The sequence below is a fragment of the Pecten maximus genome, chromosome 19 (assembly GCF_902652985.1).
Source record: "Pecten maximus chromosome 19, xPecMax1.1, whole genome shotgun sequence".
NCBI classification, from domain to species: Eukaryota; Metazoa; Mollusca; class Bivalvia; order Pectinida; family Pectinidae; genus Pecten; species Pecten maximus.
In genome coordinates this window covers 16057852-16080543 of record NC_047033.1, presented here as the reverse complement: position 1 = coordinate 16080543, position 22692 = coordinate 16057852, and the positions used below count along the sequence as shown (strand labels likewise).

At 35.6% G+C, this 22692-nt stretch overlaps 1 protein-coding gene across 1 annotated transcript in view; it reads left to right on the top strand.

Annotated features, from left to right (window-relative positions):
- The window catches only part of LOC117317576 (BMP-binding endothelial regulator protein-like), a 94400-nt gene that overhangs the window by 5553 nt on the left and 66155 nt on the right, over window positions 1–22692 (top strand).

The following is a 22692-nucleotide window of genomic DNA, read 5'->3' as shown; positions in this document are numbered from 1 at the left end:
ACATACATGTATGATCTTTCGACAACTGTCTTCTTTAATTGTCGCGTGGGCAAATCGGACATAATGATACCAGGCTCCGTACATGTAATAATTCGAGCTGATGGGAGAATGGTAACGAGTGGGGTTTAAGATAGCTGAATTATGTTGAAATTGGCGCCAACGCATTAGGATAACATACTATTTGTGTAGATGTATGCTAAATGTACTGACATATTAGAATTATTTTTAGGACAGTTTATCATAACTACACTAAAATAGTTATGTTTCCTTTGAATGAATAATTGATATTTGACTTCAGAAACATAATTCTGACATTCTATTCCGTACGTTGTGCTGTTGAAGCGAAAGAAAATATGACTAAAATATACAATAATTTAGCATGAGTGATATTTTTAAGGTTCGTAACTATCTCCTTGTCTGGATAAGTTTAAACTGAGAAACACTTATGTTGATTGGCGTAATATTAGTCGAGCGACACTTCAGAGGTTTATTTAACTTAAACACACTCTGTAAACGTATAGTAATGCGTGGACATGAATCGAGATTCAGTCAAATTAAAGAAAGCGTGGACTACTAATTTTACGTCGTAAAATATGGCATGGTCAGCATTGTCGAGCGCCTGAACAGGAGTATACGTACTTATCAATTACATCCCACATGTAATACACATTACGTGTAGTACTCGCCGCGTATATGTATAATATCTGTAGTAGCATTCTAGAGTTCAAAGGGTTCGCCTCTATTCAGAAACATGAGTAGTTGTATAATATACACATATACCTCACACGCTCGAGAGAAAAAAATCTTGCATTAATCAAAGACGGACTTTTCAAAGAGAGGGTTAACTATTTGATTTTTAAAAAGTCTTGCTGAAATAGATAATTGTTCTCATTTTCACAGATGAAACATGCGACAGTGTATCGCCCTGAGTCTACATATGAAAGGTCTTGTATGATAAATCGTTGACGTTTTGCCAGAATTGAGGCCCTAGTAACTAGCTTGATATCACTGAAATATGTGCCGGGATCTTCTTCCATGATAATTCTATTGATAAACCTTAACCCCGTTCATCTTATAGAAGAATTCAGCCAGTCAGCTTCGAGTATATCTACACCACACTCGGCGAGAGAGCTGATGATGGAGGCTTAATTACCGACCCTTGCGTCATGTCTGTATTATCGAATGAAGTCATAGAGATATTAATAGTTTTATTCACACATTATATATTTCTTATCGGCAAAACGACTCCACGTTTTTCTTCATAAATTGTATAAATTGAGCGTATATATATATATTTAACATTGGTTTCGCCGTTATTTGGAATTTAATTAACCCATTGCTGTAATATACAGACATTTTGGGTACATAAAGAAACTGCCAGATTTTTTTTCTTTTTATCGACATTTTAATGAAATGGTGGAAAAGATTTGAACGAATCTTTCTACTTATCTTAATTAACAGAAATATATATCTGTAATTAATTACATTTTTTTGTCTCAGACTGTGATTTAAAATCAATTAAAATTGATAATCATGCCTAATGTTTAAATAAGGCATGTAAATGAGGAACGTATCGATAGATCAGAAATAGCGCCAACATATTTTACAACAAAAACCATGCGGTAATAAAGAAAAAATACCAATATTTTAAGAAGGACTTAAGTAGTTGAAGTAATGTATGTATTAGTTTTGAACTTGAGCAATCAGATAATACAGTAATGAAGGCATGAAATATTCACTGATCACTGCTTCACATGCACATTTAGAGTTAGTGGTATAGACTTGTTTGTCCTTTGTCAGTATAATGTGATCTCGTGAGGTGCCACGCTACCAGATATAGCAATTCAGTGAGATAGCACTATAAACTATCAGCTTCCATGGACAACGCATTCAAAGCAGCTAATCAGTACAGATATGGGAATATGTACAATGCTAGTATTCAATGCATCTAAACAATTCGACCAAGTTTGCACGGCACTACAGCTGTGACCTATGTTAATTATCTTCAGGTTAAATTCTACAGTAAACCGCACGACATTGTTTACATAATAAACCACAATCATTTGATTTTAATTTAAGCAGTGGGTAAATTGTGAAATAGTCCCATATTTTAACCCGAGGACCAGATTGTGTGGTTGTGTCTAAATTTAGAAGTTCACGCGTCATAGGTACTAAAATACCCAGAACAACACACACTTTATGTGACTAATTCTCAGGATAGCGCGTGGATTTGAAACGATGATATAGATGACTAACAGACAGATGCATCACGGGAACATCTGTCGCAGACTGTCGGTGGTGTTTGAGTGATTTACCGGGACACTTTCCGGGGGCCCATCTACATTATCTAACGAGACAAGATGGCCGATCTTCTAAAGTTCAGCCATGTTCCAATATCTACTTTGTAAAATAACCTCTTGTTTCATGCTGTAAGCGTGACTGAGTAAATAAATTAATTTTGAAATCTGACGGTATATTGGAAAAAAAAGAAATCAAAGTGATACATTTTGCCCCATTTAAATAGATAAATTCTTTATACATTTTTTTAGTTTATCCGTTACAATATTTTGTCCGTTACAACATTAAATTCACAAAAACTTGATTGTGTACTTGTAAAGAATACCTCAATAGCCATATAATAAATAAATAACGCACCTTTTCTCAAATGAAATTGCAAATATTGGCGAGATATTTTACTTGGAAAGTTGTTATTGAAATCGTAAATTTTCGGGGATCGACGACGCTTTTCGTAATTAGAATTTCTCGTTGACGGAAAAAGACTATTTTTGTTCCGGATGATCGTAGACCATAAAAGTTGGCACGGTCTGTGTACGTCACAGCTAGACTAGCTGTTCTGAGGACATGCTGTTGTCATGATTCGTACATTATACAAATGGACGTCCGCTTTTATATTTGACATTGTTGTGTCCACGTGACAAAACATCCATTTAGGGACGTGTAATACTCTTGTAGTATAATCATTATGAAGCCATTTTGGGACAGTATAAAAATAAATGCAAATACATGTATAGAGCTTGCTTATGGAAAATGTGATAGGACTAGTAAGTCAGGTAGTTTTTCTAACAGCGCATCCTATCTCGGGCCTATGTTGACGATTATGACTATGATTTATCTGAACTGAATGTTGTCATCATCGTCTTAGTACAAGACAACATTTGATTCCATCAATACAACGTCACGGGTGAAGCAAAACCAAACGTAGTGCCCATTCAATTCCTGCTGTACATATATGGCTATTCAACTCTTCAAGCAAACGATTTACTACATTTCATACAGAAATAAATTAAAGGTGTATATACAATACGTACGCACGCATACCTATATTGACATTGTAAATATACAGTACGCCTGTTTTTTTCGCTTGCCCCGCCAACGCTTCTGTACTGAACAACGCCACAAGGCTTAACAGCGCGCGCGTACTGGAACCACAGTAATATATACATGTACATGAATAGATGAGTTACGGCGGGCAGTTCATGTCAACATAATCATCACATTGACTGATGTGATCTGGTTTCCATAAAATTTATCTCAGATCAGAAAAGTAAAAAACCGAAAGCGTTTTGTACAATTGTGTCAACCGGAATCACGAGACAGCTCGAGGCGATAATTGATTTGAAATACGCTTTTGAAATTCAATCTTGCGTAAACGTATGTATGACTTATCTCTATCTTTGCGCGAGATTTTAAATAAGATTTGGAAATTTAGTATTCTTATAATTACTTAAATTTGTCGCGACTGATTTCAAAATCTACGATTATTCACACGTATTTTATCAATTATCATTAAAAAGCCGAAACAGTATTTTGTAAAATGTCATGACCGGCAGTTTCAATAGGCGTGTCGTGTCTAGTAGAAAGATACGAATCCGGTTCGACGCTTCTCCGGATTTGAACAATTGACCGAAATACAATTAATTGCATCTTTTATAGAGCGATGTCTCGTCGTTTATAAGTCTCGTACACAGTATCACGAGCTGGTGCCTTCGCTTTCTATTTCCCCTATATCTTGCTAGACATCGCGCTTCAACGAAAAGGCATACATATTCTGTGTTTAACGGATGAAATAGATAAATAGATGCGCCCGGAGAGCTGTGCATTGATACCATACCATGCTATGAAAACAAACTAATTTTAAAACCGATCGCTATCTTGTCATTCTGGTTTCCGTTATGAACTCTTATATTCAATTTAAATCTTATATAAACATAATGTGTAATACCATATCATGTCATAATTTCATCTTTAAAACGAACTAAAAGGCACGAAGTGAAATAGTGTTGACTGAATACCAATGTGTTAAATGAATGAAGATGATAGAGGGGAAAAGAAATTAAATTTTAATCTGTGATATTTATTTAAGAGAATATGGTCCAGGTCCGGATATTGCTAATCCAATATAAATCTGGTATCGAATTAAAGTTAAGACCGCTCACGTGAGATAGCGCCCGGGAACGATTCCATATCGCCCTGACATCAAAATTAGCAGAAAAGTATGCTTAACTGTAATAAAATCGAAATGAAATGCATATACATATTACTGATGAAGGTTATGATTGTTTCATATTTTAATTGACTGAAAACGGATAGTTTTCGCCGAGAAACAGATAAAGCACCCCTAAAATATTCAATTTACGAGTAAGGGGTGCTTTAAGTAAGACATAAGATCGATTTTAAAGATGAAAACGGGTTCAGATTGACGATGGAGGGAAGTTGAAGATATCTTTGTTCCAGCTTTTTTCTTGAATTATTGTATTCCCGGAAATTCCCGAAAATATTCCAAATAATTGATCTATAGATTGGAGTAAAACATACGTCATTGATTACTATTTTCGCGTGACTTTGCGCGTCACACCTAATTTTAAACCAGATCAATCGATCACAGTCATTGATCAGAGCCGGTTTTTTTTTATTAGGGTATATCGTTAATTGAATTAGTTATTCTGATTTCTGACCGCGCTTGATATGGTATGATCAGTTATCGATTTTCTGTCTTGATTGATTTATTGCGGGTAATTAATTTTAACACCTAGTTAATGATTGTGGCGACCTACATTGACAAAAGTCAGGCACCAATAGTTAACAAACCGGGAATATATATCAACGAATTACAGTGTCTATATTAATGTTGTCTGTGATATGTTTCGTACATTTTGTGTTTTTGCCCTTGTGTTCGTGGATTTTGTATATTTAAGCATTGATGTCATTTTGTTTTAGTTTAATAGGGGTATGAAAAAAAATTGTTTGCAAACTGTATGAATTCCGCGTAGCGGATTCTTACAGAAGTTTGCAGACAAAATCTTTTCTATACCCCTATGAAACTAAAAAATAATTGCCATCAACGCTTATAATTAATTTTTGAAAATAATTTCTAATTTAAAACATGTTTTATGTACAATTTTACTGGTTCTATATAGGATTCTTTTTCTCAAATCAATACGCAACGTCAATTGTCGTATTGTGACGTCACATTCTCGGAATTTTTTTCATAGTGGTATCCAATCAGAAAGCTGCATTCTGCGTACAAACAATGGAAAATTAATTATTTTGATATGCATTTTATTACAATTTTTGTATTTTTGTTTTGTTTGATGTTTTTAATGGTTCCTTTAGATATTGCGTGCTTTTTGCTCTCTTTAATATTTTATTCCATATTTGTGGTGTAATAGTCATTTTATATGAGTTTTTTTTTGTATTTTGTAGTAGGCTCTATGATTCATAACGTTCAATTTAACGTTATTATGAAAAAATATTCTTCGTGTGAAACTGTAATTGAATAAGGATAAGTATTTTTACGCCATTTCAGTTGAAAAATAAAGCTAGGTTTCTTTTGAGTGAACATTTTAAAACAGATGGTTTGTATATCATTATATACACAATACGTACATACACTATGCACTTGGAAAGTTCACGGAAGACGTTATTGTAACCCATTAAATTTCGCACGGATTTATTTTATCATTAGGAAAAATGTGCTGTTAAAATTCTTACACGTGTAAATATTCGGATTAGAAGCGAATCAGATTTTTCCATACGGTATATGACGGCGTTGTTTAAGATAATCAGATTAATTTCAGACTCAACAACCGGCTTTCTAACTTTCAGATGTTGGTAATTGGTCTGGTATAACTGTACCAATATGTCGAGACTGCTTCGTATACCTTTTTTTTTGTGTAAGCTTATGAATGTTTCTGTCGTACAGTTAATGACATTAGGCTATGTCGTAAAACCGTAATAACCGACCGAGTATCGGTTTATTAACATGTAACCCAACCTCTCTCAAAGACCGCCTTTGCCCTCTCTTTTTATGACTCGATGTAAAAGCTGAACTAGCGGTCGGTGTGCCAAATGTACATGTTTTCCCGTTTGTTTGTTGGTTATATCGCGAAGTAAACAGACATTTTGAGGCGGGGACTACTTGTAGTAGTCTGTGACTACTTCACTGAACAACATACGGGAGGCCCGTCATATGTCAGAGGAATTAGGGTAAACTTTCCTGTCCAAAGACACAAATACGACAGCACAGGGCGACCCGTTTCTCAGTAGTGATTGGACCTTGTCCCGTGTGTCAAGTAGGGAGACGGTGGTGATCAGTATTAGGACGGGTGGTCCGTGATGCACGTGCACATACATACATACTTACATTCCAATTCTGCCAATACGCGCGTTTATTTGAATGTTATATGAACACCTGGCTACATGTCATTGTACCAATGTGAAAATTGCATTAAAAAAAAGTATTTCTATGAACGTAAGTTAAAACATAATTAATTTATGTAGAAAAAAACATATATTGCTGCTTTAAACATAGTTTCACAAGTTTCTGTTTGCTTATGTGCATAAATCCTTTCAGTTTTCATTAATCAAATACAACAGTGATTTTTACCATGACTTGTTTTATCCAAACTCGATCCGACAATCTGGTCTACTCTGAACGATCTTTGATACTGAGTATAACCAGGCTATGTTTTACATAATGCCAGTTTCCATTAAGAGCGTCGCTACTTATGCCTTGCAGACCTCCTGTCGTGATGAGCATCCGTAACCACGGCCTATCATACCTTAGATTACGTCCTGTATCCAAATTGTTTCAAAAGTTCAGTGTTAGTGTAAACATAGGAGAAAACTCACAAAGTAGTTGAAATGTAGGTGTCATCAATGTCAAATCCCGTAGGTATTTAGAGTTGTCTTCCCGTTGAATAACGCGTGACGATTTACATTCCGCTATCTATCTGTAAATTCAAAGGAACTTAGGGTAATTACAAAATAATTCATGGATATTCTTCGTGAAAATTTTAAATCATAAAGACATTTAAATATACATCGAAATATATATCTGAAAAAAATATTTGTTTGTTATGTCATTGAATTCTTGTTAAGTAATTCAAATAATATCATTGAACGCGCAGTTAAACACAAACAATGTTGGGATTTTCTGTGCCGACACCAAAGATATTTTGTTAAATCTGGTTAAAGACCTTCACAAGACTGGCCAACATTCCCTAAGATTTTTTACTGAATTACCTAGCAAACGAGATTATCTCCCCTAGTTTGGAACTCGGGCTCCACACACTGTAGAGGCCAAAATCACAAAGCTACATTTTATTTACAATTTTAATATTCTAGAGACAATGGGTCAGTCTAGATCTGTCCTTTGTGTTTGATACATGCTTTTGTTTATGAAGCAAACGCATCATGTTTCGTTTTGGGGCTGTGTTTCGAAAGACTAAAGAACACAGCACAGACACTGTGCATTCCACGCTGGGTATTTTGATTCGATACGATATACTGAGATACTTCAACAAATCACGTTTATCAGAATGGCTGAAACATCACCAGAAGCTTATAAATCATCACGTGTTCCGCAATAATTTTAATGAGTAAGAGTAGTTTTATTTTCATTATAACACAAACTGGTATCATTTGGAGTAAACACATTGCGTTGGGATGCAACGGTGATCTACATCAGCCGAGTTCAGTCATTACAATATCATATCCCTCGATGGTAAACTCGTAACGATATTAAATTATCTTATTATATCAACACCTTCAAATTACGTTGCTCAAAACTGATGGAATCTAATTTCTCTTATGTCGACAGATACAAATAGGCATGGATAAGTTATGGATGATTTCGAAATCATCACGTTCAAATTGCTGATTTTTTTTTCTTCTGCGACAGACTGTATGTATCGATTTGGAAAGAGAAATATTGCCAAGCTAGCGAAATAAAGGATTCGAAATCTGAACCAAGATCTGTCTACCGTGATTTAGATGAGAGACCGGCCTGTCAGCACTCCGCGAGCCAGTTTTAGCACCGCACAGTAACACCCCATATATCATCTCCCCCAACCCACGAGAGGGGTTTACAGACGACGAATCTGCTTGTTATTTAACCTTAGCTTGGAGAAATTAGACAAACTTTATCGAATTCTCTTTCGGTCTAAATTAGTTATTTTTCATCATTTCACAACTTTTTATAACTGTTTTTGTAGCAGTTTTATCTCACCTTATTCTAGGCGATATTTTGATGAAAACATCTTTAAGCTATTTAAGTTTTGATTTTATAAAATCGATTTAATCGATAAATTCCTCATGTATGCACGCAAGCTAATGTTAACGATCTCCATGTCAATCTGAGCCGACATAGACTCGAACCCAATACCGGTGGTTTGATATACAAATGATGTAGTTCGACAGGAAAAGAACATTGCTAAAATGTATGTAGAAATAGCAAACATTCCAGTTTTTTTAAGATGTATGTATGTATTGGACACAAATTATAACAAATGGTTTGTATCCAACTCTTTCTTGTGAGAAATTATTGCGCCTCTCTACTAGCCAATCAAAAATAACATAACAAACAGTGACGTCATCTTTCTGTTGTTCATGTGATAACACAATTTTTGCCAATAGAAACCCTTGTTTCAAACAAGATAAAATCATAGAACGAGCCTATTGTTCGATATGATAGTCTGATTTTGTTGGTCCGAACACTGCATCAAACGCCATAAAGCGTACTCACAGAGGCTAAGTTAAATACCGGTCACGTGCGCGTCTCTCAAAACTGCCTGAGAGGATGGACATACATGTATATAGGTTATACGAACCCAGCCAGACAGGAGTATTAACCGACAGAAAAGCGACGTCTCCTTTAATTAATATGATCGGAAATACCCAGTTAACTTGTATTATTCTTCGTATCTGAATATCATTAAAAGGTCATTTTTCAATAAAATCTTAAAACACATGGCTATGGATTAAAGTGAGGTCTATGTTGTCTACAGCAGAGAACTCTAAGTCGTCAAATTGACCGTAAGGCACATTATCCAATGTGTATTTAAACGATCATCCCAAAAGCCGCTGTCTTCATAGGTCGTCATTTTTTTAATTCAAATGTATCACAAAAGGCAGATAAGTTCTTTCAGATTTATAAATAAGATCGTCGTAAAATTTAGGGATTTTCTGTAAGCCTGCTAACAGCAAGTGAGCTAATGATCTTGTTAGGGTGAAGTTTTGAACTGTTTACTTCAAAATTAGTTAAGGGTGACCAAAGTATATTGTAGGCATACTACACTTGACTTCAAAGCAAAAGAGTTTCGAACATGCCAATTTTTATCTTTATAAGCATTGAACACCAGATACAGTAACACTTACCTTGTAATGGTATCGTCTGACTTCATATTTAACATATCAATTTCTTTTGCAAAAAATAAAAACTGAATTATTTGATTTTTTTCTAACATCATGACGTCGATATACTCTTTTACCATTCACTTGTAAACTAATAAGTTTGACATTTTTTTTTCATCAAAAGAACATTAAGTATGTATGCTTATATCAATCATATTATATCTCTTTTCATCTGACTTATCATCTGGTTAATTAAAGGTTTGGTTTTAAACACTACAACTCCTGTATTACTGAACTTGGTTTGATCGTATTCATATTCCATAGAATCTTACTTAAACACCAAATGCACGTTGTCAGATTGATGAAATTGGTAAAAAGAAGGTTCAAAATAAAAGTTCTAAATGACTCTGAAATATTTTCAAAGTTTTAATTTTTTTCTACCTTGTCACCAAAATGATAGTTTCTTTTTAGATTGTACTATCAGTAATAAACGGGGGGTTTTTCGCATCTGCAATTCAGTCGGAAGTTTTCGGGTAATTCCGGTAAACTACGGAATCATTTACTGATTAGGCCTTAATGAACGGAAATGAGACCAGAAACAAATTTTTTAGCTTATTTCGGAGGCCTGGTTATTTGTATTGTTTCGAAAATTTGGATATTAGGAATAAATTTGTTTTTCATGATATAGATCTGACTCATTTATAAAAGCAAGTCAGCAACAGTCCCAGAACCTGATCATGGCCATAATTGAACATAAATATCTTAAAACTATACCTTGATTTACTTACATAATTCATACAATACAATACAGGTAAGGGGCCAATGTTAAAATACAGACATTCGCACACGTCAGTACAGTCATATGTAATTAATCAAACAGTGAATGCGAACAAGTGCAAATACTTACAAAGTATTTTTACATTTTTTCATACTTCAATAAATCTTTTTTATTACAGTAAAACTCGTCAAAATGTCGGGGATTAGAAAATATATTCATATTCAAATTCAAGGTCAGTAATCAACGAAATTACTGACGAGTGTCACGTGGATCGGTTCTGTAATTAACATTCATAATGCCACATCATACTCAATAATAGGTGTCAAAATCGTCGTTAAAATTAGTATTTTCACACATGAAATTAGCAGTCGATAGTACCAATGTAATGAACCGATATTACCAGCGTTCATAGATTTACAAAACAGTCGAGATGTGTTTACCGCTATTGAGAAATTTCACCGTTTATCTTGCTTTTGATATTCGGAGATTCATTTTACTATTTGGCGTTGATGTTAATTTATTGGACATCCGAATTTACCGAGACTAATTACAAATGACTAATAACACTTTAACATCGACTTTATGTAAGAAGATTAATCAAACCATTTGATTTTGTCAATATATGTCGATTTTTCGGAGATTTATAAATGACCTTTTCATTTTACTAAAAAAATTCATTAAAATAAACAAAAGTACAAGGATATTAAGACCATGTGTCTCGGAAGAACATGCGTCTCTGCTTCATCGACACATCTGTAAAGGAAGATTATGCCAAATATAAGTAAATCCATGCTCTCAAAACAGGAACCGTGGTAGCAATAAACAAGATACGTATAATTATTTGTTTGTTTGTTTTTGTTTAACGTCCTATTAACAGCCAGGGTCATTAGATTCTACTAACCGGGAGATACGTATAATACCCGGTTAGTAGAACACTGGATATTTGATAACATACATTATATTTACATTTGAAATTACCGAAAGATACGTTAGATTGCATGACCGTTAATCCGTATGTACACTATAAATTAGAAAGACGAGTGCGTTTTCAACTTGCCAGTAGAAAACGTGAAGTATGTTCACTTCATGGACATCACTTTTATTTTCTTAAATTTTTCATCGACCACTTTTAATATACTGGAAATAGGTAGAGGTCATCCTCTATCGACCACTGGCATACTTCCATTTAGACTCAGCAATCGGAACTAACAACGATATCTCAGCAATATATAGGGTATACAGGTATGAAAACATTTCTGGTTTTCAACAGAATGCTATGTCTTTGATAGACATGCAAGCTCCTTCTTTCTCTCTCTCCGAAACTTAAACAATGATAATCTTTGATAATGGTTCATCCTACTCGTAGATTCGAGGTTAAGTAGAGACTTGATTACCGGAAGTCATACTCATGGCCACGTGTTCTGTAAATAGAGCGTACATGTAAGTTTAGGTCGACGAGAGGAATTGGTATCTTGTCTTGGTATACATTATGTACATGTTGATTTTATCTATTTGTAACAGAGTATAAAACATTGCTTTACTGCACGTGCTCTATAATTTCGACTTATTCACGTGAGATTAAGATGATATTAACCGACATAAGAATAATAGTAGGAAAACAAAGGTAATTAAATACCGGAGCGAATATGTTACATGTAGCCACGAGAATGCCATATTCTCTATTGTAAAACTGTATTGGGGAAACAGTTCGTTTTATCACATTTCTCCACTGAAATCTATTGATATCCGCATGCACGTGTCCTTACCTGGTACATTGTAAGTAGGTACATTGGGAGTGTATACCAGGGCAAAATTTGGTGATATTTTTGAATAACTGTCCATCGAATTTTATCAATTGATATATACAGATGTAAATCAGAAAACAAAACAAAAATATCAGACCGTTTCTACAAGGCTGAGTACCATTTTTTAAATGAACTATTCTGATAAATTCTTATACTTAATTATCTCCCCTAGTTAGAAACTTAAATTCAAAAGACTGAAATTATCAAGCGCAATTTTAATTAAAATTTCGCTATTCCATAGATTGGAGCCAGTTAAGAATGCGATATATCCATTAAATTCGGAAGTTAAATTGTATTAAAAATAAGAATAACATCGGTATGAGGAAGTCGGGTTTTCCCGTTACACATCGGGTATTTCCGTTGTGCATCGGTATAATAGAGTCGGGCATTTCCACAATACATCGATGCGATGGCGTCGGATATTTCCGTTATACATCGGTATGACGGAGTCGGATATTTCCATTATACATCGGTATGACGGAGTCGGATATTTCCGTTATACATCGGTATGACGGAGTCGGATATTTCCGTTATACATCGGTATGACGGATTCGGATATTTTCGTTAACATCGGTATGTTTGGGTTTCCCGCTCCTCACGCCTAGTCAAGTTGTCATAAATCTGTGCAAGGTCCATGAATAAAAACATAGATAGATACTAATGAGGCGATGTAGTAGGTACCAAACACACAGCGAAGGAACAACATTGAAAACGATATACCAAACACACAAGTATGCCGAATGGGCAAGTCTCCAACAGGTCATTTACAGAGTAGGCGTGGTCAAACCTGCGCGCGTGACAGGGCATTGAAGGGGGAGTAGTACGTTGATGCTAGTGTGTGACAGCGCATCTGCTATTTTTGGATTACCATGCTTAGACGGCGGAGCTCTTTTTTATGGGAGGAGGTAATAAAGTGAAGAATTTTGAGGAAATACGATAAAGCTATATGTTTCTCATGGAGTAGAGACTATGTAATTATGCTGTCGTCTGGGGGAAATGGGCGTGGTCCGTTTTTGGAGATAGTGCAGTGTGTCTCCCCACCTTGTTATACTACTGAAAATGCGCTGTATCTTACGGCAGAGTTCTCTGTATCTTACAGCAGAGTTATTTATCTTACGGCAGAGTTCTCTGTATCTTACGGCAGAGTTCGCTGTCTCTTATGGCAGAGTTATCTGTATCTTACGGCAGAGAGCTCTGTATCTTACGGCAGAGTTATGTATCTTACCGCAGAGTTCGCTGTATCTTACGGCAGAGTTCACCGTATCTTACCGCAGAGTTCATTGTATCTTACGACAGAGATCGCTGTATCTTACGACAGAGATCGCTGTATCTTACGGCAGAGTTCGCTGTATCTTACGGCAGAGTTCTGTATCTTACGGCAGAGTTCTGTATATTACGGCAGAGTTCTGTATATTACGGCAGAGTTCACTGTATCTTACGGCAGAGTTCTGTATATTACGGCAGAGTTCTGTATATTACGGCAGAGTTCACTGTATCTTACGGCAGAGTTCACTGTATCTTACGGCAGAGTTCACTGTATCTTACGGCAGAGTTCACTGTATCTTAAGGCAGAGTTCTGTATCTTACGGCAGAGTTCTGTATCTTACGGCAGAGTTCACTGTATCTTACGGCAGAGTTCTCTGTATCTTAGGCAGAGTTCTCTGTATCTTACGGTAGAGTTCTGTATCTTACGGCAAAGTTCTCTGTATCTTACGGCAGAGTTCACTGTATCTTTCGGCAGAGTTCACTGTATCTTATGGCAGAGTTCTCTGTATCTTACGACAGAGTTCTGTATCTTACGGCAGAGTTCTCTGTATCTTACGGCAGAGTTCTCTGTATCTTACGGCAGAGTTCTCTGTATCTTATGGCAGAGTTCTCTGTATCTTACGACAGAGTTCTGTATTGAGTTCTCTGTATCTTACGACAGAGTTCTGTATCTTACGGCAGAGTTCTCTGTATCTTACGGCAGAGTTCTCTATATTTTACGGCAGAGTTCTCTGTATCTTACGGCAGAGTTCTCTGTATCTTATGGCAGAGTTCTCTGTATCTTACGACAGAGTTCTGTATCTTACGGCAGAGTTCACTGTATCTTACGGCAGAGTTCTCTGTATCTTAGGCAGAGTTCTCTGTATCTTACGGTAGAGTTCTGTATCTTACGGCAGAGTTCTTTGCATCTTACGGCAGAGTTCTCTGTATCTTACGGCAGAGTTCACTGTATCTTACGGCAGAGTTCACTGTATCTTACGGCAGAGTTCTCTGTATCTTACGGCAGAGTTCACTGTATCTTACGGCAGAGTTCACTGTATCTTACGGCAGAGTTCACTGTATCTTACGGCAGAGTTCTGTATCTTACGGCAGAGTTCTCTGTATCTTACGGCAGAGTTCTCTATATCTTACGGCAGAGTTCTCTGTATCTTACGGCAGAGTTCACTGTATCATACGGCAGAGTTCACTGTATCTTACGTCAGAGTTCTCTGTAAGAAAATGGTTCCAAATCACCAGTAAGGTAATTCGATATAACAATTAGTCATAATATTCAAGATAATCCAACGTTACTAGTTATAAGGCCTGCTGTTGGTATTTCCACATTACCAATAAGTACAATTCTCTAGGTAATTCGACATGACCAGTTTTAATGAATTCGACATAACTAGTTATTAGGCCTACTCTTGGTATTTCGACATAACCAGAAATTATAATACTTTGGGAATTTCGACAGAACCAATCATAAGCAGTAGGCAACATGTAGCTCGTCATGTAAGTAATACTCATTATGCATCGACATTATATAAGACCTCTGCCTATACTTGACATTGGAAAAACACAAACAGTCTAATTCAAAACTTTCGTGTAATGTTGAATATATGTAAGTAATGTTTGATACGGCAATATCCGGAATAGCTATATATTTGTGCTTATTTTGCGTCTGAATCTAAAGAATCACTAGAAGTAATAACTTCTCTGTAGTAATTAACAAACAAGTCTAATATGAAAGTTTTGAGAACACCAGAATACGAAACTAAAAAGCTTGGTGTATGATTTGCACTAAGGCATGGAGATGACACTGAGTGATATTGACGGATCTTGTTAGCGTTTGGATGACCTTTTGACATAATCCTCCCGGCGCTTGATAGCCATAGAGAATATCTCACACATACCTCGTCCTAACTGAGAGATTTACGAAAAGTATCGATATGGAATTTCTCTGGCTCTGATTTATGTGACAGGCCGTTAGATGAGATTCTGTCTGGGAGAGACCATGTTGTCCGAAAGAGTTTTGTATGTACTTTACAATGTCGAACAGCCAGGCAGGGCCATCAGATGTTCGCTGGAACCAAAAAGAGAAAATGTCAAATTATTTGTGATTGTTTGAGTTTGTATACATGGTTTTCTTATAAGCGAGTTCGGACATTCATTTTTATTCGGATTTTTTCATAAAACGAACTTTGGAGACGCGTCCTGGGCCAAAATTGATATTCAAAAAAACAAGGTCGAACAAGAGCAAAATTAAGGACCATATATGTTGTCACATCACTGAAAGGTCACGTCACATTCCCATGGACATTCTGATATATTAGAGTAACTTCCCTTCGTGTCCCTTTGTCTGGTATAGTGATATCTTGACAGCCGATGGGGGCTGAGAATACATAGAAATAGCATGTCTCCATTATACTAAAACCGGAAGTGGTCAGTTATGTAACTCTGTGCACCTCTTTTGTGATGAGCAATAGGTACAACAGATACCTACATAACTATCTATATTATAGGTCTCTGGATACAGATGCAATTCTTTGACTTTTGTATGTCAAGGCCTTTGGTACCATTCTTTGACTTTGGTATGTCACGGCATGTGTTACCATTCTTTGACTTTGGTATGTCATGGATGGCCTGTGTTACCATTCTTTGACTTTGGTATGTCATGGATGGCCTGTGTTACCATTCTTTGATTTTGGTATGTCATGGATGGCCTGTGTTACCATTCTTTGACTTTGGTATGTCATGGATGGCCTGTGTTACCATTCTTTGACTTTGGTATGTCATGGATGGCCTGTGTTACCATTCTTTGACTTTGGTATGTCATGGAAGGCCTGTGTTACCATTCTTTGACTTTGGTATGTCATGGATGGCCTGTGTTACCATTCTTTGACTTTGGTATGTCATGGATGGCCTGTGTTACCATTCTTTGACTTTGGTATGTCATGGATGGCCTGTGTTACCATTCTTTGACTTTGGTATGTCATGGATGGCCTGTGTTACCATTCTTTGACTTTGGTATGTCATGGATGGCCTGTGGTACCATTCTTTGTCTTTGGTATGTCAATGCCTTTGGTACCATTCCTTGACTTTGGTATGTCACGGATGGCCTGTGGTACCATTCTTTGACTTTGGTATGTCATGGATGGCCTGTGTTACCATTCTTTGACTTTGGTATGTCACGGCCTTTGGTACCATTCCTTGACTTTGGTATGTCACGGCCTAGGGTCTGAATCCAAAGTCTTGTTACCGTCAGATTTTCGAAGTTGGTCGACATTAGTGTAGTACAGAGTCGATATTAATATGTGGCTGACAGATAACTAGAATGTCGCCTTGATGGTATCGACATTATAGAAGATCATCTATGAATCATATGTCGATGGTTACACAGGTAGGTCGGTATCCTATCCCTACTTCGTACGAGACAGTAGTTTTAAGGTGATATACGTTAACACCTGTGGACTATAAAAAGTGATTAATTAATTGTTTTATTTTGATGTTCGGCTGTAAAACACCTGTGTTAGTCGTGTTCCTATGTACTTTATTTAAATCTACATATTCTAATGAGATGTCGCCACGGACATGACATTTTTTCGTAAGTCTTATAACTTAAAACTGAACCTAGGTAATATGACATACATCATATTGTGACAGTCACGTGGGTATAGCTATTTGAGTTATACGAAGAAATACACAGCGTAAATATTTCTGGAATTTGGAAATACAGAATCAAACACATTACAATTATGAAAATAAACAATGAAATGAACTGATCATCTCTTAATTTATTTTAATATATCTTTTTATAGTAACATCCGATTTCCTTACCTGATATTTTCTTAATTCAGCAACAAGATAAAGTACAAGTATGCATACTTCCCGAAAAGCTGTCCTTAGATGACCACAGCTGTTGACAGGACGTTAAACAATACAAATTTCTCGAAAATGAGTCTCTAGATATCTTTTTCATGCAAATATTTTGTTTTACTCACAGGAAATATTAAATTGTATGCGCTTTGCTCCGTTTTCATCTTACGGATCCCCTAAAATACCATAATTTCCGGCTATTGTGCCTTTAAAGGATCGAGTGAGGCCTTCATCGTTAGGACCTGTTCAACCATAACATGAGACAGATGTTTACAATGTATCATCGTGTACTGTTTTATCAGCACCTTATAGATTTAAACAGATCCGTGGCATAAATTATTCAAATTAACTCAAAGCAACAGACCGTGTCATACATACATGTGTCTGACAGTTATTCAATTACGACTTCCTCTCTAGGATTGCACATGCGCACTTTTGTATTTTAACATTTAATATTTTCGCTCAAAACTCGTATTTAAGTGAAAAGCCCAACTGAAACTTTATGCACGGATAATATGCACATTAAACCAACGTCTCAGGGTATTATGGAAAAACTTTTTTTCATAATAAACGCATGCGTATTGGGCCTGGGTTTGAAATCCGTCTATGGCAGGTTCTCGAAAATCCGTCACTAAAGATTACATATGAATTTGCATACAATGGAATTACTAACATTATAACGTCGAAATGACAATTTGATAACACAAGACGAACAAGAGAAATTGTTGTTTTTGATTTTGTTTTTTGGCTTATATCTCTTTAAACCTTATGAGCTTGACTGTATTTGAAATTATACTTGCAGCGTGTGACAGAATTATCAATTGTACAAGGGGTAATGATCCGCATTCCAATATCCTCTTGAAATCACATTTGACAGTGCATTATACATGGAAAGTGAAAGCAGTTGTGTAATTCACTAAGATGGATGAATCGAGTGGGAGTTCACGTGGCCGTCTTTTTAAGAAACTAAGCCTAAGGCTCAACAATATGTCAACCTCGTATGCTCTTTAACATTTAGACATAATGTAAAAACACATAAACACAGTTACACAATCTCTAGCTCAGACATAAATACAGACCATTGTCTTACCGTTGTAATATGTACAGACTGGTTAGTCTTCATTTATTTTGCGAGATGATGGCGTAGAAAAATAAAAATAGAGTTTAAATTAATCAAGAATTTGTAGTCAAAACGAAATTTCATACGCTATTTTTGGCTTTGTATTTTTAACTGTTTGTTTTAACTTGGAATCCAAACGGATGTACAGAAATGTGCAGTAATGACATGTGTATAGTGTATTTCTAAACAGTACATCAGTAAGCTTGTTCATCTCGCTAGGTACCTGTATGATATACTCTATACATTTTTTCGGACACCGGTCAAGCCCGTCTCATTCCAGGGGCGTACCAAAGCGAAAGTCACATAGGGCTATTTGTTATCCAAATAAATATCACGAGATTCAATTACACTGTTAAGGCCAAACATTTTTGTCCGGAGAAAATGAGATGGGCCATTAATTGACTTTCTAAATTATCAGCTAGGCACGCCTTATTAACTCAATGGGCATTTCACGCCTAAACTGACCAGGTGCGGACAATGGCAGAAGTTTCACCTGTCTGTTTTGACAAAACCTAACAAGAAAACAAACAGGTATTAAATATCACCTTGCTATGTTGACCACGGGTGTTACAGATGTCCGGAGTGAGGCTTGACCTTCTCAGAGAAATCTTCCCGCTGGTCATTTTACTAAAATTTGACCAAGATCGGACAACGGGTATTGTACGACCTAATGAATAGTTTCTAATCTAATTTTGTGCTGAATAAATGATAAAACAGTCCCGGGACCGACATTCCGGACAATTATGACCGTAATAACAGGTTTTCAGTCAGTTGGTTTTGAAATTATTCAGAGCTTCGTTCCATGGCAGATGGCGCGCTTTACACATACGGAAAATATACAGAGGCAAATCCTTATTCACAAATTAACTTATTTAAAAGAGATTAACAAAACAAAAAAAAAAAAAAAGGGGGGGGGGGGGGGGGGGGGGGGAACCATACAAACAAAACAAACAAAACGTTAATTGAATAATTTGTGATATTTCTAAACAAAAATTATCACAAATTTAAAATTTTTAAATTTTTCGCGGGGGATATTCCTAGGATTATTATAAACCGATTCCATTAATTCCAGACTTTCTACTTTAGGAAGTAACCGAGACATTGCTACATTAACTTAAACCAACTCAGAATGACTTGTTCCTGACCAGGTGTAAATATTTAAGTTTTCCCCGCGATGATAATTCACTTGGTATGTTAAAAACTCATCCATTGTAAAATGGTATTGTTGCCTTTTAAATGTATGTTTACATTGATTTTAGAAAATGATTTACAAGAATGTATGACCTCAGGCATTAACTAGGGCCAACGTCGGTACAACTATAAAGCACGCTTAGCTTTAACGCATGATATAGACATCAAATCGTGACTTTATAACGTACAGCGGGCCTCATATCCTGATCATTTATTGACGGAAAACTTTCTGTATAAAATAATAAAGTCTTAAAGGAATCAACAGTATACATGTCGCTTTTTGGGGGAAATGAGTTTGTAAACGTTATTTTGAGTCATTGAAGGTCTTGAATGAGACATTTTGAGTTAAAAATTAACATTAATTAAGCTTTTTTTAACAATGATCATACAACAGTTATACCAACTTATATCGGGGGGGGGGGGGGGGGGGGGGGGGGGGGGGTCTGACTGCCCAATACCTTTTCACGTCTGATCAGGAGGAATCGAACACCGGCCGCCTAGGTGAAAGGCATGGCCACCCATTTTGAGTTACATGGAGACTTAATGTCTTAGGATTTCTGGATTACGGTATGATTCAGAGACTATTTCACGGTTTGAGGTTATTCTGGGTTATTCTGAGTTATTCCGAGTCAGTAAACCCCTCTTGGAAATTCTGAGTGTGAGATACAATGTGTAAGAATAGCGTCCTTATAAGGTATTCTAAGTTCCCTTTTTAATAAGTTACTATAAGTTATTGTGAATAAGAAAACCTGAGATACTCTGAGTCAGAATACTCTGAGATACCGTGAGGTAGAAAACCTACGTTACAAGCTACTCTGAGATACTCTGAGTCAGAAAACCTTCATTATAAGTTTCTCTGAGATACTCTGAGCTACCACGAGGTAGAAAACCTACGTTACAAGCTACTCTGAGATACTGTGAGTCAGAAATCTTCTTTATAAGTTATTGTGAGTCTACAAAAGTCTTGTTAAAGCAAGTGCTAACATTGTCTGCTGTGAGTAAGGAATTTAAATTATGGGGTGGGGGGAGGTCACAAAAATTACCTGTCGACCTAAGAACCTCGCTCTCTAATTACATGTGTACTCGTGAGCAGGTATATGACATTTTGATGAATGTCCACGTAGGACTGCCCTCCTTGGTATAATAGAGAGCAGTTCTCTAATCCTCACTGCTGAAAAACACGAGGCATTACGTTTTGTAAACGTTGACAATTCTTTCTAAAAATTGTTTTTCTTCTTGTCATTTTCAACAGTTTTGATCCATGAGCTATTGGCGCACATGTAATCAATTCAACTGAGCTGTATTTAACATTTTAATGTCTGATAATTAACACACAGATCCAGCTATGAAATAAACACACTAAACTCGCTAATAATGTATACAATGTAATTAGGTATATATATCACAATGCACACGACAAAATGCAGATCAGAACTTTCGGATGTAAGTCGCCTGAATTAATTAAGTTAAAAGTATAAACGACAGAATTCATTTGAATATCATTCAAAGTACGGTCCGAGATGGTATAAAGACCTCACTTTTTTCTACTCTAACAGAAAAGGATACCAGTAATTCATTCGACTATTTATTAGGATCATCATTATTTTTTAAATGTACAAAATGTATTTTGCAAATATCTTTAATACAGTGTCTACATTAGTCATAACTGGATGTACTTTACTTTTAAGAACTTTCATAATTATGTATTGTATTTTATATATTGTACGATTTTTGACATTACAATAACAAATTGAACTTGAACTTAAACTTGTGTATCATTTCAATACTTATTTATCTTAACTGATAATTCAGCATTTGTTCTAACTGTACCAAGGCGGGTCATGACGTCATCAACATGGCGTCATCTCAACATTTTACCAACGAGAGGCTTAACATTTTAATTTAATGTTAAATATGTACAAATTAACTGATATTCTGATAAATGTTCTTGTATATAATGAGTATCATTTTTAAAATACACATGTAAATCACGCGCGTGAAATAATATCCTATTTTTTTTTTACGTAAGACTGTCATTGTCTATGCTGTCTATACAATGTATATAGGTGTCATATTTATATAAGTGTCTTGACACATGTTTCTGACTATTTTCTGTATAATTTATATATTGTATATATATATTGTTAAATGGAAATTGACAAATAAAATACAGTTTAAACTTATATTCTATTGCCGCTTAATTGACGAAAGTTTCATAAAGGATATCATAAACTTGTAATCATTAATCTAACATACAGTGGGAATATAAACATGTCAACGTATATTATATCTATGTTTTACAGGTGTAACTTAAACGGGACAATATATATTTCAGTAAATTATAAATTTGACATTACACACAAAACAAAACACGGCCATATCGAACGCTAAGGCTATGATGGATCTCCCTTATCACATGACACGTATCCAGGTAAAATGGGTTCTTTAAAAAAACATTGAAGACGCAATTATCAAAAATACTCAGAACATTGGTAAAATAGAAAAAAAAAACTTTTAAATGAGATATTCCATTTTTTTGCACGTGCCATCTTCGATACGTCAATAAAAAGCAATTAGTAATATCTTGGTATTCCAGGTCTCTCTATTCAATAAAATAATGATATTTTTCGAAATGTGAAAAAATAAAAAGAAAGAAATAAAAATTTAAAAAAAAGAAGAGTTTATAAAGACCCGAGGTAGATTAGTACTACTTCGTTATTGTATTGTTAGACTGTTCAAATTTTGTTCTTTTTATTCTTTCTTGTTGTGGAATTGATACAATTATGTTATTAAACACCCAGATACACCATTCTTTGTGTAGTTGATGTAGATATTGGAGGACAGGGCGCTGTTAACGTTGTTACAACCTGTATGCCCGATCTTCATGTCTCTGTTTACACAAATCATGTATACAAACATCTATATGTACCTACATTATACACAAGCGAACTTATCCTTTCAATGTAAAACAGATAATTTCTGTCGCATTTTACTGTTTTAATCAGTCAAAACATGAAAAACTC